This window comes from Heterodontus francisci, chromosome 10 (genome assembly GCF_036365525.1).
Source record: "Heterodontus francisci isolate sHetFra1 chromosome 10, sHetFra1.hap1, whole genome shotgun sequence".
Classification (NCBI taxonomy): domain Eukaryota; kingdom Metazoa; phylum Chordata; class Chondrichthyes; order Heterodontiformes; family Heterodontidae; genus Heterodontus; species Heterodontus francisci.
Window position 1 is genome coordinate 81821329 of NC_090380.1, and position 26821 is coordinate 81848149.

The window sequence follows — 26821 nt, forward strand, 5'->3', positions numbered from 1 at the left end:
TAGACAGATACATAAATGGGCAGGAAGTAAAGAGATACAGACCCTTAGAAAATAGGCGTCATGTTTAGATAGAGGATCTGGATCGGCGCAGGCTTGGAGGGCCGAAGGGCCAGTTCCTGTGCTGTAATTTTCTTTTCTTTCTATGTGACTCCAGACCCATAGCAATGTGGTTGATTCTTAACCAGCCAGCAAACCATTGAGTTGTATCAAACCTCGACAAAAAACAATTAAAAAACCCAGTATCAATAAAGACATGCAAATGAACAAGGCACACCCAGCCTTGTCGACACTGCAAAGTCCTCCTTACTAACATTCTGGGACTTGTATCAGATTTGAGAGAGCTGTACCACAGACCAGTCAAGCAACAGCCTGACATAGTCATACTCACAGAATCATACTTTATAGCCAATGTTCCAGACTCCTCCAAAACCATCCCACCGGCAGGGCAGCCCTACCAGAAGCATCGGCACAGTGGCATACAGTGGGAGGGAGTGGCCCTGGGAGTCCTCAACATTGATTCCGGGCCTCATGAAGTCTCATGGCATAAATCCATCAGGTGCTGATTACCACTGACCGCCCTCCCTCAACTGATGAATCAGTACTGCACCATGTTGAACAGCACTGAGGGTAGCAAGGATACAAAACAACGTTCCCTCTAAACTGCAACCAGAAAGCTACTGCGCAGGCTGCGCACAAATCGTCCCTTTTAAAATACTGAGTGTGCACAGCTCTGCAAAAAAAAAAGATACCACCCACTTAAATGAACAGGCCAAGCACAACAAAAAAAAATTAGAGGGGACATCGTTACAGAGGAAATATTAAGGCATTAGGTAGGGTCAGTGTAAGAGAGAATGTAATAAGGTCTAAAGTAGGTTTACTGTGCATGTATATGAATACATGAAGTGTGATAAATAAGGCTGGTGAGCTGCAGGTGCAGTTGGCCTCGTGGAAATATGATGTTGTGACGATAGTTGAGACCTGGCTCAAAAAAGGGCAGGACTGGATACTAAATATTCCCGGATACCCTTGTTCAGGAAAGATAGGGAAGTAAGGAAAGGAGGATGGGTAGCAGTATTGATTAAGGAGAACAGTACAGTGCTGGAGACAGAGGATGTCCTAGAGGGGTCAAGGAGAGAATATATTTGGTTCGAGCTAAGAAACAATAGAGGTACCATTACTTTTCTGGGGGTAATCTATGGGCCACCATATAGTGGGAAGGATATAGCGGAACAAATTTGCAAGGAAATTAGAGAGAGGTGCAAGAATTATAGAGTAGTTATAACGGGACATAAATTATCCTAATGATTACAACCTAAGTAGAGACCATTAACTTTAAAACAAGAGATATGAACTCCCCAGACTGATTAAAGAATTACTCGAGATTTCACATTTTAAAACTTTTGCTATTACAACTAAAATCAAAATTTTCATTAACTCAATTTACTTTGTAGATAATACACTAAACTACAGAGAAACGTGGGGGAGTGGCATTGTTAATCAGGGATGGTATCACAGCTGCAGAAAGGGAGGTCGTTGAGGAGGGTTTGTCTACTGAGTCATTCTGGGTGGAAGTCAGAAACAGGAAAGGAGCAGTCACTTTCTTGGGGGTTTTCTATAGACCCCCCAATAGTAGCAGAGACATGGAGGAACAGATTGGGAGGCAGATTTTGGAAAGGTGCAGAAGTAACAGGGTTGTTGTCATGGGTGACTTCAACTTCCCTACTATTGATTGGAACCTCCTTAGTGCAAATAGTTTGGATGGAGCAGTGTTTGTCAGGTGTGTCCAGGAAGGTTTCCTGACTCAATATGTAGATGGGCCGACTAGAGGGGAGGCTATGTTGGACTTGGTGCTTGGCAACGAACCAGGCCAGGTGGCAGATCTCTCGGTGGGAGAGCATTTCGGTGATAGTGATCACAACTCCCTGACCTTTACTATAGTCATGGAGAGGGACAGGAGCAGACGGGATGGGAAAATATTTAATTGGGGATGGGGGAATTACAATGCTATTAGGCAGGAACTGGGGAGCATAAATTGGGAACAGATGTTCTCAGGGAAATGCACGACAGAAATGTGGAGGTTGTTTAGGGAGCACTTGCAGCGACTGCTGGATAGGTTTGTCCCGATGAGGCAGGAAAGGGATGGTAGGGTGAAGGAACCTTGGATAACAAGAGATGTGGAACAGCTAGTAAAGAGGACGAAGGAAGCTTACTTAAGGTTGAGGAAGCAAGGATCAGACAGGGCTCCAGAGGGTTACAAGGTAGCCAGGAAGGAACTGAAGAATGGACTTAGGAGAGCTAGAAGGGGACATGAAAAAGTCTTGGCGGGTAGGATTAAGGAAAATCCCAAGGCGTTCTACACTTATGTGAGGAACAAGAGGATGGCCAAGGATATTACGGGAAGCGAGGGAGGAGATTGCTGCGCCTTTGGCGATGATCTTTGCGTCTTCACTGTCCACGGGAGTAGTACCGGATGATTGGAGGGTGGCAAATGTTGTTCCCTTGTTCAAGAAAGGGAATAGGGATAACCCTGGGAATTATAGACCAGTCAGTCTTACGTTGGTAGTGGGCAAATTATTGGAGAGGATTCTGAGAGACAGGATTTATGATTATTTGGAAAAGCATGGTTTGATTAGAGACAGTCAGCATGGCTTTGTGAGGGGCAGGTCATGCCTCACAAGCCTTATTGAGTTCTTTGAAGATGTGACAAAACACATTGATAAAGGAAGAGCAGTGGATGTGGTGTATATGGATTTTAGCAAGGCGTTTGATAAGGTTCCCCATGGTAGGCTCATTCAGAAAGTAAGGAGGCATGGGATACAGGGGAAGTTCGCTGTCTGGATACAAAATTGGCTGGCCCATAGAAGTCAGAGGGTGGTAGTAGATGGAACGTATTCAGCATGGAGCTCGGTGACCAGTGGTGTTCCACAAGGATCTGTTCTGGGACCTCTGCTCTTTGTGATTTTTATAAATGACTTAGATGAGGAAGTGGAAGGCTGGGTTAGCAAGTTTGCCGATGACACGAAGGTTGCTGGAGTTGTGGATAGTGTGGAGGGCTGTTGTAGGTTGCAACGGGACATTGACAGGATGCAGAGCTGGACTGAGAAGTGGCAGATGGAGTTCAACCTGGAAAAGTGGGAAGTGATTCATTTTGGAAGGTTGAATTTGAATGCAGAATACAGGCTTAAAGACAGGATTCTTGGTAGTGTGGAGGAACAGAGGGATCTTGGGGTCCATGTCCATAGATCGCTCAAAGTTGCCACCCAAGTTGATAGGGTTGTTAAGAAGGCGTATGGTGTGTTGGCTTTCATTAACGGGGGGATTGAGTTTAAGAGCCCCGAGGTTATGCTGCAGCTCTATAAGGCCCTGGTTCGACCACACTTGGAATATTGTGTTCAGTTCTGGTCGCCTCATTATAGGAAGGATGTGGAAGCTTTAGAGAAGGTGCAGAGGAGATTTACCAGGATGCTGCCTGGACTGGAGGGCATGTCTTACGAAGAAAGATTGAGGGAGCTAGGGCTTTTCTCATTGGAGCGAAGAAGGATGAGAGGTGACTTGATAGAGGGGTACAAGATGATGAGAGGCATAGATAAGAGTGGATAGTCAGAGACTTTTTCCCAGGGTGGAAAGGGCTATCACCAGGGGGCATAATTTTAAGGTGATTGGAGGAAGATTTCGGGGAGATGTCAGAGGTAGGTTCTTTACACAGAGAGTAGTGGGTGCGTGGAATGTGCTGCCAGCGGTGGTAGTAGAAGCAGATACATTAGGGGCATTTAAGCAACTCTTGGATAGGTACATGGATGATAGTAGAATGAAGGGTAGGTAGTTACTTAGATCTTAGAGTAGATTAAAGGTTCGGCACAACATCGTGGGCCGAAGGGCCTGTACTGAGCTGTACTATTCTATGTTCTATGTTCATGCACACATCAATTCATTCATTCGGCTGGAGCATTTCAGCTATGAAGAGAGAGTGGATAGGCTAGGGTTGTTTTCCTTAGAGCAGAGAAGGCTGAGGGGGGACCCGATTGAGGTATACAAAATTACGAGGGGCATAGACAGGAAGAAACTTTTTCCCTTAGTGGAGGTGTCAATAACCAGGCGGCATAGATTTAAGGAAAGGGGAAGGAGGTTGAGAGGGGATTTGAGGAAAAATGTTGTCACCCAGAGGGTGGTTGGAATCTGCAACACACTGCCTGAAGGGGTGGTAGAGGCAGGAATCCTCATAACATATAAGAAGTATTTAGATGAGTACTTGAAACGCCATAGCATACAAGGCTAAGGGTCAAGTGCTGGAAAATATGACTAGCATAAGTGCTTGATGGCCGGCATGGACATGATGGGCCGAAGGGCCTGTTTCTGTGCTGTATAACTCTATGAATCTATAAAACCCCACACCACATTTATACATTACACAATCTTCTCATCAAAAAGGTATCCTTGCTGTTCAAAGTCCCAAACTCCTCCCAGTTGCAATGGGTTGGATCTCCCAGTCCTTCTCAAAGCCAATGTCCTCTTTGCTCACTTCTTCAGAGCATATTCGAACTGGACCTCTGTTAACAAGGGAATATCTGGTGACTATGTTGGTCTTTTTTCCTCTGCACACCTCAACGTTTGAATTGGGTTCACGTCTCAGCAGCTTTTTGCTGTTTCGGTGATCTGAGAGAGCTGTTTCTCTCACTCTCTCTTCAAGCACTCTCTGCTTGTTGGTCTTCCATTTTCCTTTCAGCCTTCCTCCAGACCTCGGCAAATCTGTTGAATTTATCCAAATCAAAAAGTCAATAGTTGTTTGTCTTTTATAATTCTGAGTCCATAAGTCTGACTATAGCAAAACCACCTGGGTATTCCTTTGTTTCCAGATATTACCAACTGCAACTTGAATTTGCATCTAGCTCCCTGTTTATGATCTGAGAGTCTGGGAGAGCAAAACCCATTATCCTTTAGGTGTTACAACCTTGCACCCTGCTTTTAAAAGAGCCTTTGATCTGGGTTTCTGGTTCTCATGGTAACCAAGACCCTGGCTTGTCTCTGGGCAGATTTGGTGTGAGGTCACATGTCTCCTACGAATATCCATTTTGCACTGCATTAAAGATCCCAGTTTTTAAAACATAACCACACTACTCAGTCCAGTGTTCATAATACTTTCCCCATAAAAAGAAAAAATATTACCATAGTAATGATTATTCTACAACAATACCAACATATAACATTGTAAACATTCCAATCATTAACGTTTTACACATTACACAGGTAACAACAATATTTTTACATTTCTGAGTTGTTTTCCTCTACTATACCCTTTCTTTAAATTCTGGACAGAGCAGCAGCAGTTACATTGCTCTTTCCTGTAGCATGTCCAATTCTTAGGGTAAATGGTTGCAATGTTAAACTCCATCAGAATAATCTGGCATTGTTGGTCTTGAATTTCTCCAAAAGCCTTAATGGGTTTTGGTTGGTATAAATGGATATTTCCCCATGACAGTTATTGATAAATACCTCAAAATGTTGAAGAGCTAATATGGGACCTAAAGCCTCCTTTTCAATAGTGGAGTACTTCTTTTGGTACTTATCTAGTAATTAACTGGCTAGTCGTTCGATACCAGCAACATCATCTTGGAATAACACTGCTCCTACCCCCATATCACAAGCATCAATAGTCGCTTTAAAGGGCTTGCAAAAAATTTGGTACTGCTAGGATGAATTCATTTATTAAAATAGCCTTTGATTTCTCAAACACCATTTGACATGATTTTGCACACTTAACCTTTGTGGTTCTCTTCAACAAATTCGTCAGTGAGGTAACTACTGTACTGAAGTTAGGAACGAACTTTCGGTAGAACCCACACATCCCCAGAAATTGTAGTATCTCCTTTTTTGTCTTTGGAATGGAAATTTTATTATTGCCTGAAGCTAAGCTTTTCTAGGCAAGACTTGACCTTGACTAAAGGCCTGCTACCCGACCCGAACCTGACGGGACCCGACGACATGTGTCGGGTCCGGCTTTCGGGCTCGGGTCGGGTCGGGCCGAGTCTAGGTCGGGTCAGGCCAGACACACACGGTAAGTGCTCTGCTGGTAAGTATTGAAATTAAAAGACTTACCTGAGCTGGGAGTCCGGGACGAAACTGAGTCTGCGCAGTGAGCGAGTGACGTCACTATGACATCATCACGGATGCGCTGCAGCTTCCTGGAGGTTCTGAGTCAGCCGGTAAGTAAAGGGATGGTCAGGTTAGGCTCAGGCTCGGGGCAAAATCGGAGGGACCCGGGCCGAGTTGGGCTCGGGTCCGCTGTGGTTTGGTGGGGTGCAGGTCGGCTTCTTTTTCCTAACCTGAGCAGACCTTTAACCTTGACCCACAATATGCCCTAAATAGGTGACCTTAGCCTCGCTCTTTGCTAAGTTTGTTACCAAATTGGCTTTCTCTACCTTGTCAAATAGAGCCTTTAGGTGTTCAAAATGATCTTCCATGTGTCACAGTTGGTTCGATCACCAATCACCTGGTTAGTCAATCTTTGAAATGTGGCCGGTGCATTTTTCATACCAAATGGCATGACCTTATACTGAAATAGGCCATCTGGGTTATGGAGGCGGAACCTTCTTTAGCTTGGTCAGTCAAGCGGACTTGCCAATATCTTTTCAGTAGAACAGTCTTGCTAATAAAGGCTGAATTCCTCACTCTGTCAATATAATCCTCAAGTTGTGAGATTGGATAAAAGTCTGTTTTAGTTATTGCATTGGCTTTCCAACAATCAATACAAAATCTTTTGGAACTGACTGGCTTTGGTACCAGCACAACCAGAGAACTCCGGCTCCTTAGACTGGGTTCAATTATATCACTCTTTAGCATATATTGAACTTCTTCTCAGACCTGAGCCAATTTATCAGGATTGAGTCAATAAGGGTTCTGTTTAATGGATGTAGTTGTTCCGACATCAACCACGTGAATAGTCACAGGAGTTTAACCTGGCTTATCTGCACATACTGCTTTAAACTCTTTTAGCAGCTTAGCTATGTCCTTTTTATGTTGTTCAGAACGATAGCGTAGAACTGTATCTAAACTTTCTAAAACTTCTGTGTTTGTAAGTTTCACTGCAGGGGAGTTCTCAGTCTCTGCCTCTTCATTCAGCTCATTAAAAGTCACACTATCCTTATCCTCATCTATTATTTGGCATATATTTACTGACTGAAAATGTTCACAGTGTCACGGAACTATTTTTTTCTCCTTTATTTAAAAACAGTGTGCCTTTAAGACTCTGTCTAAAACAGTGTACCTTTAAGACAGAGAGAGAAGTTTTTTCAGATTCTTTGAGAACAGTGCCACAGCCAGCCTGTTCCCTGGGTAACAGCAGGAGATGTGCTATAATGTTTCAATTTAACTGTGTGCAGGGACTGGCTGAAAGCAGCCTGAACTAGGAGCCCAATGAAGTGTGCATGCTGAAAAGAAGCTGTCTATATCTCAGCAGAAAAATCTACATTGAGCTCAGACTGTGCTTGCCTATGGAGGAAAAAACCCTGTAAAGAACATTTTCATTGTTGGAGGTAGTAAATTCTGTTTTACTTCAAAACTCTAAGAAGTCTCTGCTACAGAATTGACTCTCTATTGCCTGTTTGTGTTTGCTGAAATTCTCAGTAATGTTTCTACCAAAAGACTGCCAGATTGAAAATCCAAATAGAGCTGTTGCCCTGCTCCTCGTTGAAAGAACTGTGAGATGCCTGCTACAGCTGAAATACTTTGACTATTAAAGACTGTTTCATTGAATTCGCCTGGAGACTTTGAGTGGCATCTGATTATTCTACTCTGGGAGACCTCATCAACCAGGAACGTAACCCACCAGGACTTACAACCCAGCTACTTATTTTATTTCTAAGAAAACCATTTTTAAAACTGATTAATCAATAGTTTTTGAATGTATGTGTGCGCGCATGGGGGTTAGGTTAAATAAGAAGTTATAAGGTCTTTAGACATAAATTTATCTTAATAGTATTTAACATTTAGTTTATTAATAAATAGTTAATTTGTTGTTGCTTAAGGATACCTAGTTTGGTGTATTTTATTCTGGGGGGTTAATAAAGTGTTTAATTTGGCTGTTTTCCAGTTAGGTGGGAAAACATTAATAATATGCTGAGACCTATGAAGTGATGGGACTGAATTGACAGAGCATTGCTCCTGCCTCGGTCATAACAACAGTCATAGTATCTTTTCAACATATTCGTGTGACACGCCCTTTGACTTTTCTGTCTGTCTAGGGCAGGGTTGTCCAATCTTTTCAGGCAGAGGGCCGCATTGCAATTTTTGCTTGGTCCGGGGAACCAGTGAGCAAATTCCGAAAGATAAAGGCATTAAACATTTATCTTACTAATAAAAACAACAACAAATGTGCATTTTTGTGAAGAAGCTTTGAATGAGAAGACTAATTTACTGACTTACTTTCTCGTCACTATATTGATAACTGATTTAGCGACATTCCTGGTATTGTTTTGCTTTAATAAATAGTCAATTTTTGCCTGCATAGTCGATGTAGCGATGCAGAGTATTCTGGATAGATGTCCGCCTTTCCGGAGAGACCTTGATCTCTCTTCCCCCTGTCCCTGCGTTGTGTGTCTGTGTCTCGTTCTCTCTCCCCACCCTCACCCCTCCCCTCTAGGACTAGGGGACACAGATTGAAAGTTTTGTGCAAAAGATGCAAGGGGAATATGAGGAAGCACTTTTTTACGCAGTGGGTGGTAATGACCTGGAGCTCGCTGTCCACAAGGGTGGTGGAAGTGGAGATGATCAATGACTTCAAGAGGATGTTGGATGGCCACCGGAGAGAAATAGACGCAGGACCATGCGGATTGAACTAGGGAGTGGGACTAACTGCATAGCTCTGTGGAGAGCCAACATGGACTCGATGGACAGAATGGCCTCCTTCTGTGCCATAAGTAAATGACTCTTTGACTCTCTCTCCCCCTTTCTCTCTCTGTTCCCCCTTCTCTCTCTCACGTTCCCCCTCTTTCTCTCTCTCCCCTCCTTGCACCCTCTCTCTCTCCCACTGTCTCTCACACAGTTGCACAGATTGGAAAGCTCTTTGAAAGATCTTTTAAAAGTCAGTTCTTCTAAAAAAAAAATCGTTGTTAGTTTCATAGCTGACAGCTACCGACATCGGGAACAGCTGTTTCTGAACTGACTCTGGATTTTCTGGCCGGCTTTTTTAAAATAAAAGTCAGAACCCACCAAAAAACACAGAGTTTGTTGGGGAAACGGGCTGTTACTGATGTCAGCAGCTGTTACCTGTGAAACTGATAATGATCTTTTTCAAAAGAACTGACTTTTTAAAGAACTTTAAAAGGGCTTTCCACTCTCTGCAACTGTGTGCGAGTCAGCAGCTGTCACCTGTGAAACTGACAGCATAACAGTTTAAAAACTGGACTGACAAGGGGAATTTCTCATCTCCAGTCACGGTGAGGATGAGGAATGGCCCCGGGAACAGTTTACACTCGTGGGCCAGGTGGAAACGTTTGACTGGCCGGAACCTGGCCTGCGGACCGTATGTTGGACAACCCTGGTCTAGGGTACTAACCAAATAGTTCAGCTCACTGAGTTTCCTCTCAATGAAGTAATGTCCACTGAACCTAGCTTTCAATGGTTCCCTGGGCAAAGGCAACAAAATGAGCACCCTATCACCAGGTTGCAAACTAGGTGCTTTAGCTGTTCTATCTGCTTGGGTTTTCATCACTTGCTGAGAAAGCTTGAGACGCTCTCTAGCCACATCATAAGCTTTTGTGATTCTCTCTCGAAAATCTGACACATAATCTAAGAGGGTAGTTTCCTCCTCCTGTGCTAAAAATCTCACTTTAATGAGTTTAAGGGGACCTTTAACTTCATACCATAGACCAATTCGAATGTACTGAAAGCAATAGACTCATCTTGTGTGTCCCTGGTGGCAAATAATAAAAACTATATTCCTTATCTCAGTCATGGGGATACTCTAAACAATAAGCTTTAATCATACACTTTAGGGTTTGGTGATATCTTTCCAAAGCACCTTGGCGATAAGCAGAAAATTTGAGCAGCTTCACTGCCAAATTACACATGACCTCTTGAAATACCCCTGACATGAAATTTGACCATCGGGAATTATCAAAATTTCACTGCAAAAGCAGGGAGGGACAACAATGTGATGGACCACACTCCAATTCTCATCAGCTGGCTGCTGGTGAGATCTCCACTTTCTCATTATATCATTCTTGACATAATAACACTCAAGGATTTGCTCAACCCCTATCTCAAAACACAGTCAGAGATATTTTCTCTAAATTGGGGTCTGCCTGTTGTGCCTCAAAGATGATCTGCTAAACAATTCAGCCTCACTACTTAAATTCCTGAAAGAGGTTTCAGCCAGCCAGACATCCAGCTTGTCTCTGACTCTGCCTTATATTGTTCAGCCCGATGAGCCTGGGACCTAGTCACTACACAATCTGGAAATATTCTGAGAAATTCTTCCTGCAAAACCTCAGTTTCACCAACCTCAACTGGCTTTTCTGAAACTACTGGAGACACCAATACCTTACCCCCAGTCATTTCCTAGCAACAAATCCACCACTTCAATATGCAAATAGGGGATGACTGGTGACTAAGTCACATTATAAATTAACCTTATACAACAGAATGGATAAATAACCTCCCTTAATGCCCTGCACAAGGACTTTAACATTCATTGAACTACTTGGCAGAAAATTCACATCCTTTGCCACCATTAATGACTGGGTTGTCCCATATCTCTAAGCAGAACAATTGACTTGTCTGCCTCACCAGACAGATATTGAGACACCTTACTCTTGAACACAAAACTTCTATAACCTTCAGGGACCTGATTTAATTAATCAGATTCATCAGCACATAGGGGAGAACACCTCTGCTCATTATTTAAAATCACCAAGGCTAATTAGCTTGTCAGCAGCAACTCCTACTGGGGTATCCTTCTCAGGATAGGTTTTTGGTAAACCTACCTCAGCTACTGGTTTGCCTTTTAACTTCCAGCATTCTGATTTTATTTGCCCTCTTTAATTCAAACATAACACATTGGTCCTTTTGACTTCATACTAGTCTCCTGATTATCTCTCTTACTACTCTGAGGATTGCTTGTATCCTCTCCTTTACCCTTTCTCTCACTAAAACTAGAAGGTCTTTTCCTTGTCAAACCTGCTGTCTCTCTAATTTCTCCGAAAGTTTCCAAACTGGGCCTGTAACTATTGCTTTTGTGGGTCAATTCATAATCATCTGCCATTATTGTGGCATCTCTTATTTTACCAACTTTACGTTCTTCCAGGTGGGACTTTATTCCTAAAGGGACACTATATCTAAATTCTTCCATTAGCAATACTTCCCTAAGGTTCACAAAGTCTTGCACAATCTTTACTGACCTATATCACCTCTCAAACACTATTTCCTTCTCTCTAGTAAATTTTATATATGTTTGACCTTTTAAAAAAAAAAAATCCTGAGTTTTTGTCTGTAAGCCTCTGGTGCCAATTCATAGCCATTGAGAACAACAGTTCCAACCATTTTATAGTCACTTGACTGTTCCTCTCAGTGTTGAATATAACTCTAATGCTTTTCCCATTAACACACAGTGTAATAAAATTGTCCAACTTTCTTTTGGCTATGACAACTTTTTAGCAATTTTTCCAAAGGTGACAAAGTACATTTACACTCCTTTCTCACTGAATTTAGGCACTAAGCAAATAGTCCTTGCCAAATCAAAACTACGATAAAATTCATCTGGGTTATCCTCAAGCCTTTCTGCCACCCACCGTACATGTAATGTAAGCTTTTCCTTGTCCAGTACAAATTTCATGTCTTCTCTTTCTCTTTGTAAGTCTATTTCTTTTTCTTTCTGGTGATATTCTAATTTAAGTTTTCTCATTTCAAATTGTAATATCCTGTCTTTTTCTTTCCTTTCCTTTTCTCTTTTTCAGGTTCCAGTCGCCTCATTTGTAACTGAGTGCTAGCCAACTCAGTCTGAGTGCTACCAAGATCACTCTTTTCCTCCTCAAGGTTAAAATGCAAGCTAACACTTCAACAAGATCTGTCCTTTTAGCTTTTGATTTTAAACTAACCCCCACTTGCTCTACTACAGCCTTTAGCACATCCAGTGTTAACTGTGTTAAGTCATTGAGAGACAAATCTCTCTCCACAAAGGCTTGAGAGTTAAAAGTAGATATGCTACCTTTTCTTTACGAGTACAGCCAAATAAATTGTCAAAGCATGTGTGTTTAAATTCTAGCAAATTCCAGTGCACTTGTTTAAAGCCTAATCGTGAGCAATTCGAATTCTGGACAAGTCACAAATTTGTTATGATCCCAGTAGAGACCATTAACTTTAAAACAAGAGATATGAACTCCCCAAACCGATTAAAGGACTGCCCAACAAGATTTCACGTTTTAAGACTTTTACAATAACTAAACTCAAAATCAACATTGACTAACAGTATTTAGTAGGTAGCAAATACACTAAATTACAGAGAAAGGTATTTCCCTTTAACACACTCAAAAACTCCACACCACATTTATATGTTACACAGTGTTCTCATTGAAAAGGTATCCTTGCAGTTAAAAGTCTCAAACTCCTCCCAGCTGCAATAAGTTTGATCTCCCAGTGTCCTTCTCAAAGCCAATATCCTCTTTGTTCACTTCTTCTGGGGAATGAGGTGGATCAAGTGAATCAAGTGACAGTAGGAGAACATTTAGGGGACAGTGATCATAGCATTTAGATTAGCTATGGAAAAGACAAGAAGCAATCCAGAATAAAGAAAATTAATTTGGGGAGGGCTGACTTCAATGGAGTAAGATCTGGCCCAAGTAAATTTGAATCAAATTGGGGCTGAGTTTTATGGGCCCCGAAGGACAGGAATGGAGGTGGGACTGGCCCATAAAAGTGTGTGGGAAGGCAGGGGTGGAGTGCCAGTCGCCTTCCCGACGCCTTCCAACTTAGTCTGGGCCGAGGATAGCCTTCCCCAGCCCAGGCCAAATGAGGCCCTTAAGTGTCCAATTAATGGCCACTTAAGAACATAAGAAATAGGAGCAGGAGTAGGCCATTCAGCCCCTCAAGCCTGCCCCGCTATTCAATAAGATCATGGCTGATCTGTCCCAGGCCTCAATTTCTCTTTCGGGCCTGCTCTGCCTAACCCTTGACTTCCCGAGATTTCAAAAATCTATCTACCTCCAACTTAAATACATTTCGAGACCTAGCCTCCACAACTCTCTGAGATAAAGAATTCCAGAGTTTCACCACCCTCTGAGAGAAGAAATTCCTTTGCATCTCAGTTTTAAATGTGTGCCCCTCTTATTCTGTAACTATGTCCCCTGGTTCGAGATTCCCCCACTAGTGGAAACATCTTCTCAACTTCTACCCTGTCGAGCCCCCTTAAAATCATATGTTTCTATAAGATCACCTCTCATTCTTCTAAACTCCAATGAATAAAGGCCTAATCTATTTAGCCGTTCTTGATAAGACAACCCCTTCATCTCAGGAATCAGCCTAGTGAGCCTTTTCTGAACTTCCTCCAATGCTAGGATATCCTTCTTTAAATACGGGGACCAAATCTGCACGCAGCACTCCAGGTGTGGTCTCACCAACACCCTGTACAGTTGTAACAAGACTTCCCCATTTCTAAACTCCAACCCCCTAGCAATAAAGGCCAAAATTCCATTTGCCTTCCTAAATACTTGCTGCTAACCTTTTGTGTTTCATGTACAAGAACACCCAGATCCCTCTGTACTGCAGTATTTTGTAGTCTTTCTCCATCTAAATAATAATCTGCCTTTTTATTCTTCCTACCAAAGTGGATTACCTCACACATCCCCACATTGAACTCCATCTTCCAAGTTTTTGCCCACTCACTTAACCTATCTATATCCCTTTGCAGATTCTTTGTGTCATCATCTGAACATGGCTTCCCACCTATTTTTGTATCGTCAGCAAATTTGGATACACTACACTCTGTCCTTTCCTCTAAGTCATTAAGGGCCTCTCACCGCCTTCACATCAATTTTATTGAAGGCGGTGGGGCCAGTCGCCATGGGGCTATGTCACCAGGAAAAACCTGGCGGCCTCCTAGCCGGGTAGGCGGGTCCCTCTTTTGGAGGTAATCCAAGACCCATGGAGGCCCCCCGGTGGCGATGGAAGCCCTCCCGGGAAGGACCCCTGCCATCCCATTGCCGAGGTCTAGCTGAATGGCCCCAGTGCCCCTGACCCCATTTACCTCTCCTGGGGTCTTCATCAATCTTCTACTCTGCAGGACCTCCTGCAGTACCAGCAGTTGCCACCGCTTCAAGTGGTGCTGCCGGTACTGCAGAGTTGCTGGCCCTGCGATTAGCTGGCAGCTCTGAAGACAGGACCTCATCCCTTAAACAGACAGTGACCTTGACAGCGGGCAGGTAATTGCCAGCCTGCTGTTAAATAGCACCGGGGTCCAACAGAGGGCCGAAGTGGGGTTGCCCCCTGCCTTCCGGCCTGTTGCTGCGAACCCGTCGCCGGAATAAAATCTGACCCAAAGATTGGAAGGCAAAACTGTAACTGAACAATGGGCTACTTTTAAAGAGAGGATAGCTTGGTTACAGTCAAGGTACATTCCCACGAGGAAGAAAGGTAGGACAAACAGATCCAGAGCTCCCTGGATAATGAGAATGAGACTAAGATGAAGCAGAATGACAGATATCAGGTGGATAATATAAATGAGAACCAGGCTGAATATAGATAGAACCATGGAACCATAGAAAAGTTACGGCACAGAAAGAAGCCATTCAGCCCATCGTGTCTGCTTCGGCTGAAAACACTAGCTGCCTAATCTAATCCCACCTTCCAGCACCTGTTCCATAGCCTTGCCAGTTACAACACTTCAGGTGCAGGTGCAGGTGCAGGTCCAGGAACCTTTTAAAAGAATTGAGGGTTTCTGCTTCCACCACCGTTCCTGGCAGTGAATTCCAGATACGCACCACCCTCTGGGTGAAAAAGTTTTTCCTCATGTCCCCTCTAATCTTTCCACCAATCACCTTAAATCTGTTCCCCGTGGTAATTGATCTCTCCACTGGGGGAAACAGGTCCTTCCTGTCTACTCTATCTAGGCCCCTAATACTTTTGTATACCTCTATAAAGTCACCTCTCAGTCTCCTTTGTTCTAAGGAAAACAACCGTAGCTGATCCAATCTTTCCTCATAGCTGCAATTTTCCAGCCCTGGCAACATTCTTGTAAATCTCCTCTGTACTCTCTCCAGAGCAATTATGTCCTTCCTGTATTGTGACCAGAACTGTACGCAGTGCTCCAGCTGTGGCCTAACCAGCATTTTATGAAGTTCCAGCATTACATCCCTGCTTTTGTATTCTATACCTCGTCCAATAAAGGAAAACATTCCATATATCTTCTTTATCACTTTACCTACCCGTCCTGCCACCTTTAGGGGCCTGTGGACATGCACTCCAAGGTCTCTCACTTCTTCTACCCCTCTCAATATCCTCCCATTTATTGTGTATTCCCTTGCTTTGTTTGCCCTCCCCAAATGCATTACCTCACACTTCTCTGGATTGAATTCCATTTGCCACTTTTCTGTCCACTCAACCAAACCTTTGATATAATTCTGGAGTCTACAGCTATCCTATTCACTATTAACTACACGGCCAATTTTTGTGTCATCAGCAAATTTCCCAATTATGCCTCCCACATTTAAGTCCAAATCATTAATGTATACCACAAACAGCAAGGGACCCAACACTGAACCCTGTGGAACTCCACTGGAAACCACCTTCCATTCTCAAAAAGACCCATCAACCATTACCATTTGTTTCCTGTCACTGAGCCAATTTTGGATCCAATCTGCCACATTACCCTGTATCCCATGGGTCTTTATTTTTCTGACCAGTCTGCCATGTGGGACCTTGTCAAATGCCTTACTAAAATCCATATAAACCACATCCACTGAACTACCCTCATCAATCCTCCTTGTTACTTCCTCAAAAAATTTAATTAGTAGGACATGACCTTTCCTTAACAAATCCATGCGGACTATCCTTGATTCATCCATGCCTTTCTAAGTGACAGTTTATCCTATCTCTTAGAATTGATTCTAATAATTCAGACTGACTGGCCTATAATTATTTGGTCTATGCCTCGCACCCTTTTTAAACAATGGTACAATGTTTGCAGACCTCCAACCCTCTGGTACCTCACCTGTATCCGGTAAGGATTTGAATATGATCCTCAGAGCATCCGCTATTTCCTCTCTGGTTTTCTTTAACAATCTGGGATACAATCCATCCGGCCCTGGCGATTTATCCACTTTCAAGCATATCAGACCCTCTCGTACTTTCTCTCTCTTTATGCTTGTATCTAATATTTCACACTCCTCCTTTTTTAATACAATGTCTACATCATCCCTCATCTTTGTGAAGGCAGAGACAAAAAACTCATTCAGACTCCCGCCCACATCTTCGGCATCCACCCTTGTATATCTCTGATAGGCCCTACCCTTTCCTTAGTTATCCTCTCTTTGCTTTCCTTATTTCCTTTTATACTTCACCCCTGCAATGCTCCTCTGGGCTTTCTGAAGTATTAAGTTTTTTGTGACCGTCATAAGCTTTCTTTTTCTGCTTTAACTTACCCTGCACACTTCTAGATAACCAGGTGGTTCTAGATTTGGCCATACCATCATTTATCTTTGTGGGGACATGCCTACACTGTGCCTGTAGAATCTCGCTTTTGAATGCCTCCCACTGGTTTACCACTGATTTTCTTTCAAGTAGCTGTATCCAGTCCACTTTCGCCACCTCTCAGCTTTGTAAAATTTGCCTTCCCCCAAGTTAGAACTTTTATTCCTGTTCTATCTTTGTCCTTTTCCAAGATTATGCTAAATCTAACTGTATTATGGTCATTATCCAAAATGATCACCCACTGCTACTTCATCCTCTTGCCCAGCTTCATTACCAAAGACTAAATCTAGAACTGCAACCCTCTCATTGGGTTTGTTATGTGCTGGCTAAAAAAGTTCTCTTGAATGCAGTTCAAGAATTTTGTGCCCTCTGTGCTCTTCACACTGTTTGTATCCCAGTTGATATTAGGGTAGTTGAAATCTCCAAATATTATTGCCCTATTGTTTTTGCACACAGAAATTTGCCTACATATTTATTCTTCTATCTCCCTCTCACTATTTGGGGGTCTATAATGCACTCCTAGTAGTGTGGCTGCCCCTTTTTTAATTTCTGAGCTCAACCCATTTGGCCTCATTTGATGATTTATTTAGCATATCATTCCTCCTCACAGCTGTCATTGATTCCTTAACCAATAATGCTACACACCCTCCTTTTTTAACCCCCCTCTCTATCCTGCCTGTAAACTCTATATCCAGGGATATTGAGCTGCCATGTTTGCCCCTCTTTAAGCTTTTTCTGTTCTAGCAATGCTATCATGTTGTCATGTGTCTATCTGTGCCCTCAGCTCATAGGCTTTATTATATTTATTTATTTAGAGATACAGCACTGAAACAGGCCCTTCGGCCCACCGAGTCTGTGCCAATCAACAACCACTCATTATACTAACCCTGCAGTAATCCCATATTCCCTACCACCTACCTATACTAGGGGCAATTTACAATGGCCAATTTACCTATCAACCTGCAAGTCTTTGGCTGTGGGAGGAAACCGGAGCACCCGGCGAAAACCCACATGGTCACAGGGAGAACTTGCAAACTCCGCACAGGCAGTACCCAGAATTGAACCCGGGTCCCTGCAGCTGTGAGGCTGCAGTGCTAACCACTGGGCCACTGTATTTGCTATACTCCTTGCATTTAAATAAATACCTTTTAACACTCCCAAATTCCTGTGCTGCACACATTTTAACCGTTGATTCTTCTGTCTTTCAGAGTCACTCGCTAATTTTCTGCCTCCCGTTCCCTGCCCTGAATTTGTCCCATCTCAAATTGCCTCAGGTTCCCATCCCCCGCCAAGCTGGTTTAAACCATCCCCAACAGCACTAGCAAACCTTCCTGCAAGGATATTTGTCCCAGTCCTGTTCAGCTTGTACAGGTCCCACCTTCCCCAGAACCGGTCCCAATGTCCCAGAAATCTGAAGCCCTCCCTCCTGCACCATCTCTCCATCCACATATTCATCTGGTGTATTCTCCTATTTCTATACTCACTAGCACGTGGCCTTGGGAGTAATACGGAGATTACCACCTTTGAGGTCCTGCTTGCTAATCTCTTTCCTAATTCCCTAAACTCAGCCTGCAGCACCTCATCCCTATTTCTACCGATATCTTTGGTACCAATGTGGACCACAACCTCTGGCTGTGCACCTCACCCTCCAGAATGCCCTGTAGCTGCTCGATGTTATCCATGACCCTTGCACCAAGGAGGCAACATACCATCCCGGAATCACGTCTGCGACCACAGAAACGCCTGTCTGTTCCCTAACTATAGAAGCCCCTACCACTATTGCTCTCCTGTCTTTACTCCTCCCTCACTGCATAGCTGAGCCACCCATCGTGCTCTGGTTATGTCTCTCTCTGTACTCTCCAGAGGAACCCTCTCTCCCATCGGTACTCAGAACTGAATACCAGTTAAAAAGTGGGATGCCCTCCACGGACTCGAGCACTACCTGCCTTCTCCTTCTTGTTTGGCTGACAGCCACCCAGTCCCTCTCTGCCTGCACTCTCTTAAGCTGTGGGATGACCACCTCCTGAAACTTGCTATCCACTTATCTCTCATCATTGCAAATGCACCTCAGTGACCACAGCTGCTCCTCAAGTTCCAAGATTCGGCGCTTGGGTTTTTGCATTTAGTGGCACTTTCTGCACATGTAGTTGTCCAGGATATGGGTAGGGTCTTGCAATCCCCACATGGCACAAGATGTGCATTTGAAAGATGTGAGCAGCCCTGCCATGCCTCGAATTATTTTTTTACTGCACTAAAAATTGGAAGTTAAATAAACATGGTCATGCTAGGCCCCAATCTGCCAAGAATGAGTCATATCAATTTTGTCATGAACATTGATTTTTAACTGTTGTTGGAGCGAGGAAATTACTTTTTAAACAGATCAGCTGAGGCTGGAAAAAAACATTTACATATTAACAGATATCGAATGTGAGGAAGCGCAATCCAGGGCCTGCTAAGGAGGTTACAATCCACAAGGGCCAGGACTGGTTTGACCAGCTGGTCACATGACTAACTGGCTGTTCCAGTTTTTTTGAACTCGCCACAGAGAGTTTGAACTCAGAAAGACTGTTTGCTCCTGGACTGAGAAGATCTCTCCTGTCTGCTCCCATCTCTTTCTCACAAGCCTCTGAATCCACTGAAGACACATGAACCCCAAGAGAAAAGTCTCCTACAGCAAACAAGGTTAAAGAATAATACTGGACCCCAACGAAAAGCAAGATCTACCTACAATCAAGGACTCTACAGTGAGCTCAAAGACCCGTAGCAAAAACTCTTCATATATTGCCTCAAACCTTTTCACTTTATTTTTCTTCTGCTCTTTTCTGTCTCTATTTGCATATGTATATCGCGTATGCATGCTAGCGTGGAAACATCTGTATCCGTAGGCATCAACCGAATTAGAGTTTAAGTTTAATAAATTTCAACTTTTCTTCTTTAAACCTAAGAAAACCTGTTTGTTCTGGTTTCTTTGCCTTATAATTGTAAAGCGGTGAACAAGGATTCACCAAAGGGGAGCTAAAAACATGGTGTGTTAAAAATTAAACCCTGTTACGGTAAGACCAGGTGAAGGCTGAGAGGGACCCCCAGACACCTTTCTCACCTGGTCATAACCACACAATAAAATGGTTATAAATAGAACGACCAAACGGGTAACCACCTGTTGACTACTGGTATTTTAGCTTCTACTTAGTAGATAGACCTAAATGGTAGAGAAAATATAAAAATCAGAAAGGAAGAAAAATACCACCAGATACTTACCAACTAGCTCCTTGTGCCTTGCCGCACTCTCTCCCTTCTCCTGCTGTTTGTAGCTCCGAAGTCTTACCCAGCTAATCATATACCTGCTTGCCTGTGATATCCACTTACCAAAACTAATCTACTTTAACATTATTAATATATCCTACCAATTCTAAAATGTTACCAACGGAGAGGATTGATGAGGGTAATACAGTTGACAAGGTGTATATGGACTTCTAAATTTGATAAAGTGTCACATAATAGGTGGTTCAGAGGAGAAAGGGAAAAAAACAAACAAGTGAAGCAAAGTGAGAGTATAAGAAGAGGCTCGTGGGTAACATAAAAGGGAATCTAGAAGTCTTCTATAGGCACATAAATAGTAACGGGAGGTAAAAGGAGGAGTGGGGCTGATTAGGGACCAAAAAGGGGATTTACACATGGAGACTGAGGGCATTGCTGAGATACTAAATAAGTATTTTGCAATTGTCTTTACCAAGGAAGAAGATACTGCCCAAGTCATGGTGAAAGAGGAAGTAGTTGAGACACTGAATGGGCTAACAATTGACAAAGAGGTGTTATTAGATAGGCTGCCTATACCAGGACTAGTACCAGATGAGTTGCATCCAAGGATACTTTGGGAAGTAAGGGTGCAAATTGCAGCGGCACTGGCCATAATCTTCCAGTCCGCCTTAGATACAAGTGTGGTGCCAGAGGACTGGAGAATTGCAAATGTTACACCCTTGTTCGAAAAGGGGTGTAAGGACAGGCCCAGAAACTAAAGGCCAGTTAGTTTAACCTTGGTTGTGGGACAGCTTTTAGAAATAATAATTAGGGACAAAATTAATAGTCATTTGGACAAATGTGGATAAATTAAGGAAAGCCAGAATGGATTTGTTAAGGGAAAATCATGTTTAACTAACTTGCTAGAGTTTTTTGATGAGGTAACAGAGAGGGTTGATGAGGATAATCCGGTTGATGTGGTGTACATGGACTTCCAAAAGGCATTTGATAAAGTGCCACATAACAGGCTTGTCAGCAAAGTTAGAGCCCATGGAATAAGCGGGACAGTAGCAACCTGGATACGAAATTAGTTGAGTGACAGGAAACAGAGAGTAGTGGTGAATGGTTGTTTTTCTGACTGGAGGAAGGTATATAGTGGGGTCCTCCAGGGGTCAGTGCTGGGCTCCCCGCTTTTCTTGATATATATTAATTTGCAGATAACATAAAACTTGGAAGCATTGTGAACTGTCAGGAGGATACTGATAAACATCAAGAGGACATAGACAGGCTGGGAGAATGGGTGGACAAGTGGCAGAAATTTAATGCAGAAAAGTGTGAAGTGTTTATTTGGCAGGAAGAACAGGGAGAGGCAATATAAATTAAAGGGTACAATTCTAAAAGGGGGTGCAGGAGTAGAGGGACCTGGGGGTATACGTGCACAAATCATTGAAGGTTGCAGGACAGAATGAGAAAGCAGTTAATAAATCATATGGGATCCTGGATTTTATAAATAGGGGCATATAATACAAAAACAAGGAAGTTATAAACCTGTATAAAACACTGATTCGGCACCACACTTCAGAATTATGTTAAGAGGATGCAGAAAAAGTTCATGAGAATGGTTCCAGGGATGAGGAACTTCAGTTGCGTGGATAAGTTTGAGAACCTGGGTCTATACTCCTTGGAGAAAAGAAGATTAAGAAGAGATTTGATAGAGCTGTTCAAAATCATGAAGGATCTGGACAATGTAGATAGGAAGAAATTATCCTCATTGGTTCAGGGTCCAGAACCATTGGACACTGATTTAAGGTGATTGGCATAAGAAGCAACAGCGACATGAGAAAAACCTTTTTTACGCAGCAAGTGGTTAGGATCGGGAATGCATTGCCTGAGAGTGTGGTGGAGGCAGATAGAATCAGGCCTTTAAAAGAGAACTGGATAATTATCTGAAGAGAAAACAAATTGCAGGGCTATGGGGAAAAGGCAGGGGAGTGGGACTAGGTGAGTTGCTCTTGCAGAGAGCCAGCATGGACACAACAGGCTGTAACCATTCTATGATTCTATGAGAATGTGCTTTGGGTGGGGCTTCAATGCCCACCACCAAGAGTAACTCGACAGCACCATTATTGACTGAGATGGCCGAGTCCTGAAGGACATATCGGTCAGACTGGGTATGTGGCAAGTGGTGAGACACAAGGGAAAAACCTATTTGACTTTACCCTCACCAATCTACCTGTCACAGATGTGTCTGTCCATGACAGTATTAGTAGGAGTGACCATCGCACAGTCCTTGTGGAGACAAAGTTCTGCATTCACACTGAGGAGACCCTCCATCGTGTTGTGTGGCACTACAACTGTGCTAATTGGGATAGATTCAGAACAGATCTAGCAGTTGAAAACTGGGCATCCATGAGGTGCTTTGGTCCATAAGCAGCAGCAGAATTGTATTCTACCACAATAAGTAACCTCATGGCCCGACATATCGCCTACTCTACCATTACCATCAAACCGGGGGACCAACATTGGTTCAATGCTTAGTGTTGAAGAGTATACCAGGAGCAGAAACTGGTGTATCTAAAAATGAGGTGCCAACCCAGTGAACCTACAGTACAGGACTACATACATGCTAAACAGTGAAAGCAGCCTGCTATAGATAGAACTAAGCGATCCCACAAACAATGGATCAGATCACAGCTCTGTAGTCATTGCATCCAGTCATGAATGGTTGTGGACAATTATGGGGAGGTAGTGGTGTAGTGATATTGTCACTGGACTAGTAACCCAGAGACCCAGGGTATTGCTCTGGGCACGTGGATTGGAATTCCATCATGGCAGAAGGTGGAATTTGAATTCAATTAATAAAAAAATCTGGAATTAAAAAGCTAGTCTAATGGTGACCATGAAACCATTGTTGATTGTTGTAAGAACCCATCTGGTTCACTAAAGTCCTTTAAGGAAGGAAATCTGCCATCCTTACCGGGTCTGGCCTACACGTGACTCCAGACCCACAGCAATGCAGTTGACTCTTAAAATGCCCTCTGAAATGGCCTAGCAAGTCACTCAGTTGTACCTAACGGCTAAAAAGTGAATAAGGAATGAAACCGGATGGACCACCTGGCATTGACGTTACACTGGAAACGACAATGGCAAACCCAGCCCTGTCGACCCTGTAAAGTCCTCCTTACTCAGGTCTGGGGGCTTGCACCAAAGTTGGGAGAGCTGTCCCACAGACTAGTCAAGCAACAGCCTGACATAGTCATACTCACAGAATCATACCTTGCAGACAATGTTCTAGACACTGCCATCACCATCCCCAGGTATGTCCTGTCCCACTGGCAGGATGGGCCGAATGTCCTCCTTCTATGCCGTAAATGACTCTATGTTAATAAAGACTCTATGACAGACCCACCAGAGGTGGTGACACAGTGGTATACACAGTCGGGAGGGAGTTGCCCTGGGAGTCCTCAACATCGACTCCGGAGCCCGTGAAGTCTCATGGCATTAGGTCAAAGATGGGCAAGGAAACCTCCTGCTGATTACCACTGTCACCCCTCAGCTGATGAATCAATATTCCTCCATGCTGAACACCACTTGGAGGAAGGACTGAGAGTGGCAAGGGCGCAGAATGTACTCTGGGTGGGGGACTTCAATGTCCATCACAAAGAGTGGCTCAGTAGCACCACCATTAACCGAGCTGGCTGAGTCCTAAAGGACATAGCTGCTAGACTGCGAATGTGGCAGGTGGTGGGGAATCAAGAGGGAAAAACATATGTGACCTCATCCTCATCAATCTGTCTGCCGCAGATGCATCTGTCCATGTAAGTATTGGTAGGAGTGACCACCACACATTCCTTGTGGAGACGACGTCCTGTCTTAACATTGAGGATACTCTCCATAGTGTTGTTTGGCACTACCACTGTGCTAATTGTGATAGATTTCAAACAGATCTAGCAATACAAAACTGGACATCCATGAGGCGCTGTGGGCCATCAGTAGCAGCAGAATTGCACTCAACCACAATCTGTAACCACAGAGCCCGGCATACCCCCCACTCTACCATTACCAGCAAGCCGTGGGATCAACCCTGGTTCAATGAAGAGTGCAGGAGGGCACGCCAGGAGCAGCACCAGGCATACCTCAAAATGAGATGTCAACCTGGTGAAGCTACAACCAAAGACTACTTGCGTGCTAAACAGCATAAGCAGCATGCGATAGAGCTATTCGATCCCACAACCAACAGATCAGATCTAAGCTCTGCAGTCCTGCCACATCCAGTCATGAATGGTGGTGGACAATTAAACAGCTAACAGGAGGAGGTGGCTCCACAAATATCCCCATCCTCAATGATGGGGGAGCACAGCATATCAGTGCAAAAGATAAGGCTGAAGCATTTGCAACAATCTTCAGCCAGAAGTGCCGAGTTGATGATCCATCTCTGCCTCCTCCTGAAATCCCCAGTTTCACAGATGCCAGTCTTCAGCCAATTTGATTCACTCCATGTGATATCAAGAAACGACTGAAGGCACTGGATACTGCAAAGACGGCGGGCACTGACAACATTCCGGCAATAGTACTGAAGATCTGCACTCCAAAACCTGCCGTGCCCCTAGCCAAGCTGTTCCAGTACAGCTACAACACTGGCGTCTACCCAGCAATGTGGAAAATTGCCCAGGTATGTCCTGTACACAAAAAGCAGGACAAATTCAAATTCAACCAGGCCAATTACTGCCCCATCAGTCTACTCTCGATCATCAGTAAAGTGATGGAAGGTGTCATTGACAGTGTTATCAAGCGGTACTTGCTTAGCAATAACCAGTTCAGTGACGTTTAGCTTGGGTTCCGCCAGGGCCACTCAGCTCCTGACCTCATTACAGCCTTGGTTCAAACATGGACAAAAGAGCTGAACTCCAGAGGTGAGATGAGAGTGACTGCTCTTGACATCAAGGCAGCATTTGACCAAGTATGGCATCAAGGAGCCCTAGCAAAACTAGAGTCAATGGGAATCAGGGAGGAAACTCTCTGCTGGTTGGAATTATACCTAGTGCAAAGGAAGATGGTTGTGGCTGTTAGAGGCCAATCATCTCAGCTCCAGGACATCACTGCAGGAGTTCCTCAGGATAGTGTCCTAGGCCCAACCATCTTCAGCTGCTTCATCAATGACCTTCCCTCCATCATAAGGTCAGAAGTGGGGATGTTCGCTGATGATTGCACAGTTGTTCAGCACCATTTGCGACTCCAAAGATACTGAAGCAGTCTCTGTAGAAATGCAGCAAGACCTGGACAATATCCAGGCTTGAGCTGATAAGTGGCAAGTAACATTTGCGCCACACAAGTGCCGGGCAATAAACATCTCCAACAAGACAGAATCTAACCATCTCCCCATGACATTCAACTGCATTACGATCGCTGAATCCCCCACCATCAACATCCTGGGGATTACCATTGACCAGAAACTGAACTGGAGTAGCCATGGCTACAAGAGGTCAGAGGCTAGGATTCCTGAGGCGAGTAATTCACCTCCTGACTCCCCAAAGCCTGTCCACCATCTACAAAGCACAAGTCAGGAGTGTGATGGAATACTCTCCACTTGCCTGGATGGGTGCAGCTCCAACAACACTCAAGAAGCTCGACACGATCCAGGACAAAGCAGCCCGCTTGATTGGCACCCCATCTACAGACATTCACTCCCTCCACCACCGATGCACAGTGGCAGCAGTGTGTACCATCTACAAGATGCACTGCAGCAATGCACCAAGGCTCCTTACACAGCACCTTCCAAACCCGCGACCTCGACCACCTAGAAGGGCATGGGCAGCAGTTGCCTGGGAACACCGCCACCTGCAAGTTCCCCTCCAAGCCACACACCATCCTGACTTGGAACTATATCACCGTTCCTTCACTGTTCCTTCGTTGGGTCAAAATCCTGGAACTCCCTTCCTAAAAACACTGTGGGTGTACCTACCTAACATGGACTGCAGCGGTTCAAGGTGGCAGCTCACCACCACCTTCTCAAGGGCAATTAGGGGTGGACAATAAATGCTGGCCTGGCCAGCGATGCCCGTATCCCATGAAACAAATAAAAAAAAGTCTTGACCTAATCCTGAGGTATCCATCATTAGAAAAGCCAGTTCAATTCACTCCATGTAATATGAAGAAATGGTTGAGTGCACTAGATACAGCAAGGCCACAGGCCCCAATCCCAGTTGTAGTACTGAAGACCTGTGCTTCAGAATTAACCACAACCCTAGCCAAGCTGTTCTGGTACAGGTAAAACACTGACGTCTACCTGACAATATGGAAAGTTGCCCTGGTATGCCCTGTCCACAAAAAGCAGGACAAATCCAATCGAGCCAATTACCACCCCATCAGTCTACTCTCAATCATCAGCAAAGTGATGGAAAGTGTTATTGACAATGCTATCAAGCAGCACTTACACTGCAAAACGTGTTCGTCGATGCTCAGTATGGGTTCCGCCAGAACCACTCAGCTCCAGACCTCATTACAGCCTTAGTCCAATCATGGACAAAAGAGCTGAATTCCAGAGGGGAGGTGAGAGTGACTGTCTTTGACATCATGGCAGCATTTGACTAATTGTGGCACGAAGGAATTCTGGTAAAATTGTAGTCAGTGGGAATCAGGGGGAAAGCTCTCCACTGGCTGAAACTGGCTGTTGATCCTGGCACAGATGCCAGGGTCTGCCTGCTAGTGATCTCTGGTGCTGACCCTATCAAAGTTTACTGGGGTGCATCATAGGTGCCTGTCTGCCAGACTGCTGGAAATTGTGGTCAAGTGAGCCAAGTAATAGGGCAATGATGAGAAAGTAGTACAGTGGGGTTAGTTTAGGATTGCTCTAGTGAAGAGGAGATCATGGCTCTGTGCTGTAAAAAAAAATCCATGGCTCTAGGTGCAA

At 44.0% G+C, this 26821-nt stretch overlaps 1 protein-coding gene across 3 annotated transcripts in view; it reads right to left on the reverse strand.

Moving 5' to 3' along the window:
• Nucleotides 1-1382: 1382 nt before the first annotated feature.
• The window catches only part of LOC137374575 (E3 ubiquitin-protein ligase DZIP3-like), a 153449-nt gene continuing 128010 nt past the window's right edge, over nt 1383-26821 (reverse strand). For all 3 annotated transcript variants that reach the window (XM_068040875.1, XM_068040876.1, XM_068040873.1), the window contains one exon: nt 1383-4746. The gene's annotated coding sequence lies outside the window, so the exon portion shown is untranslated. The remainder of the gene's footprint in view (nt 4747-26821) is intronic.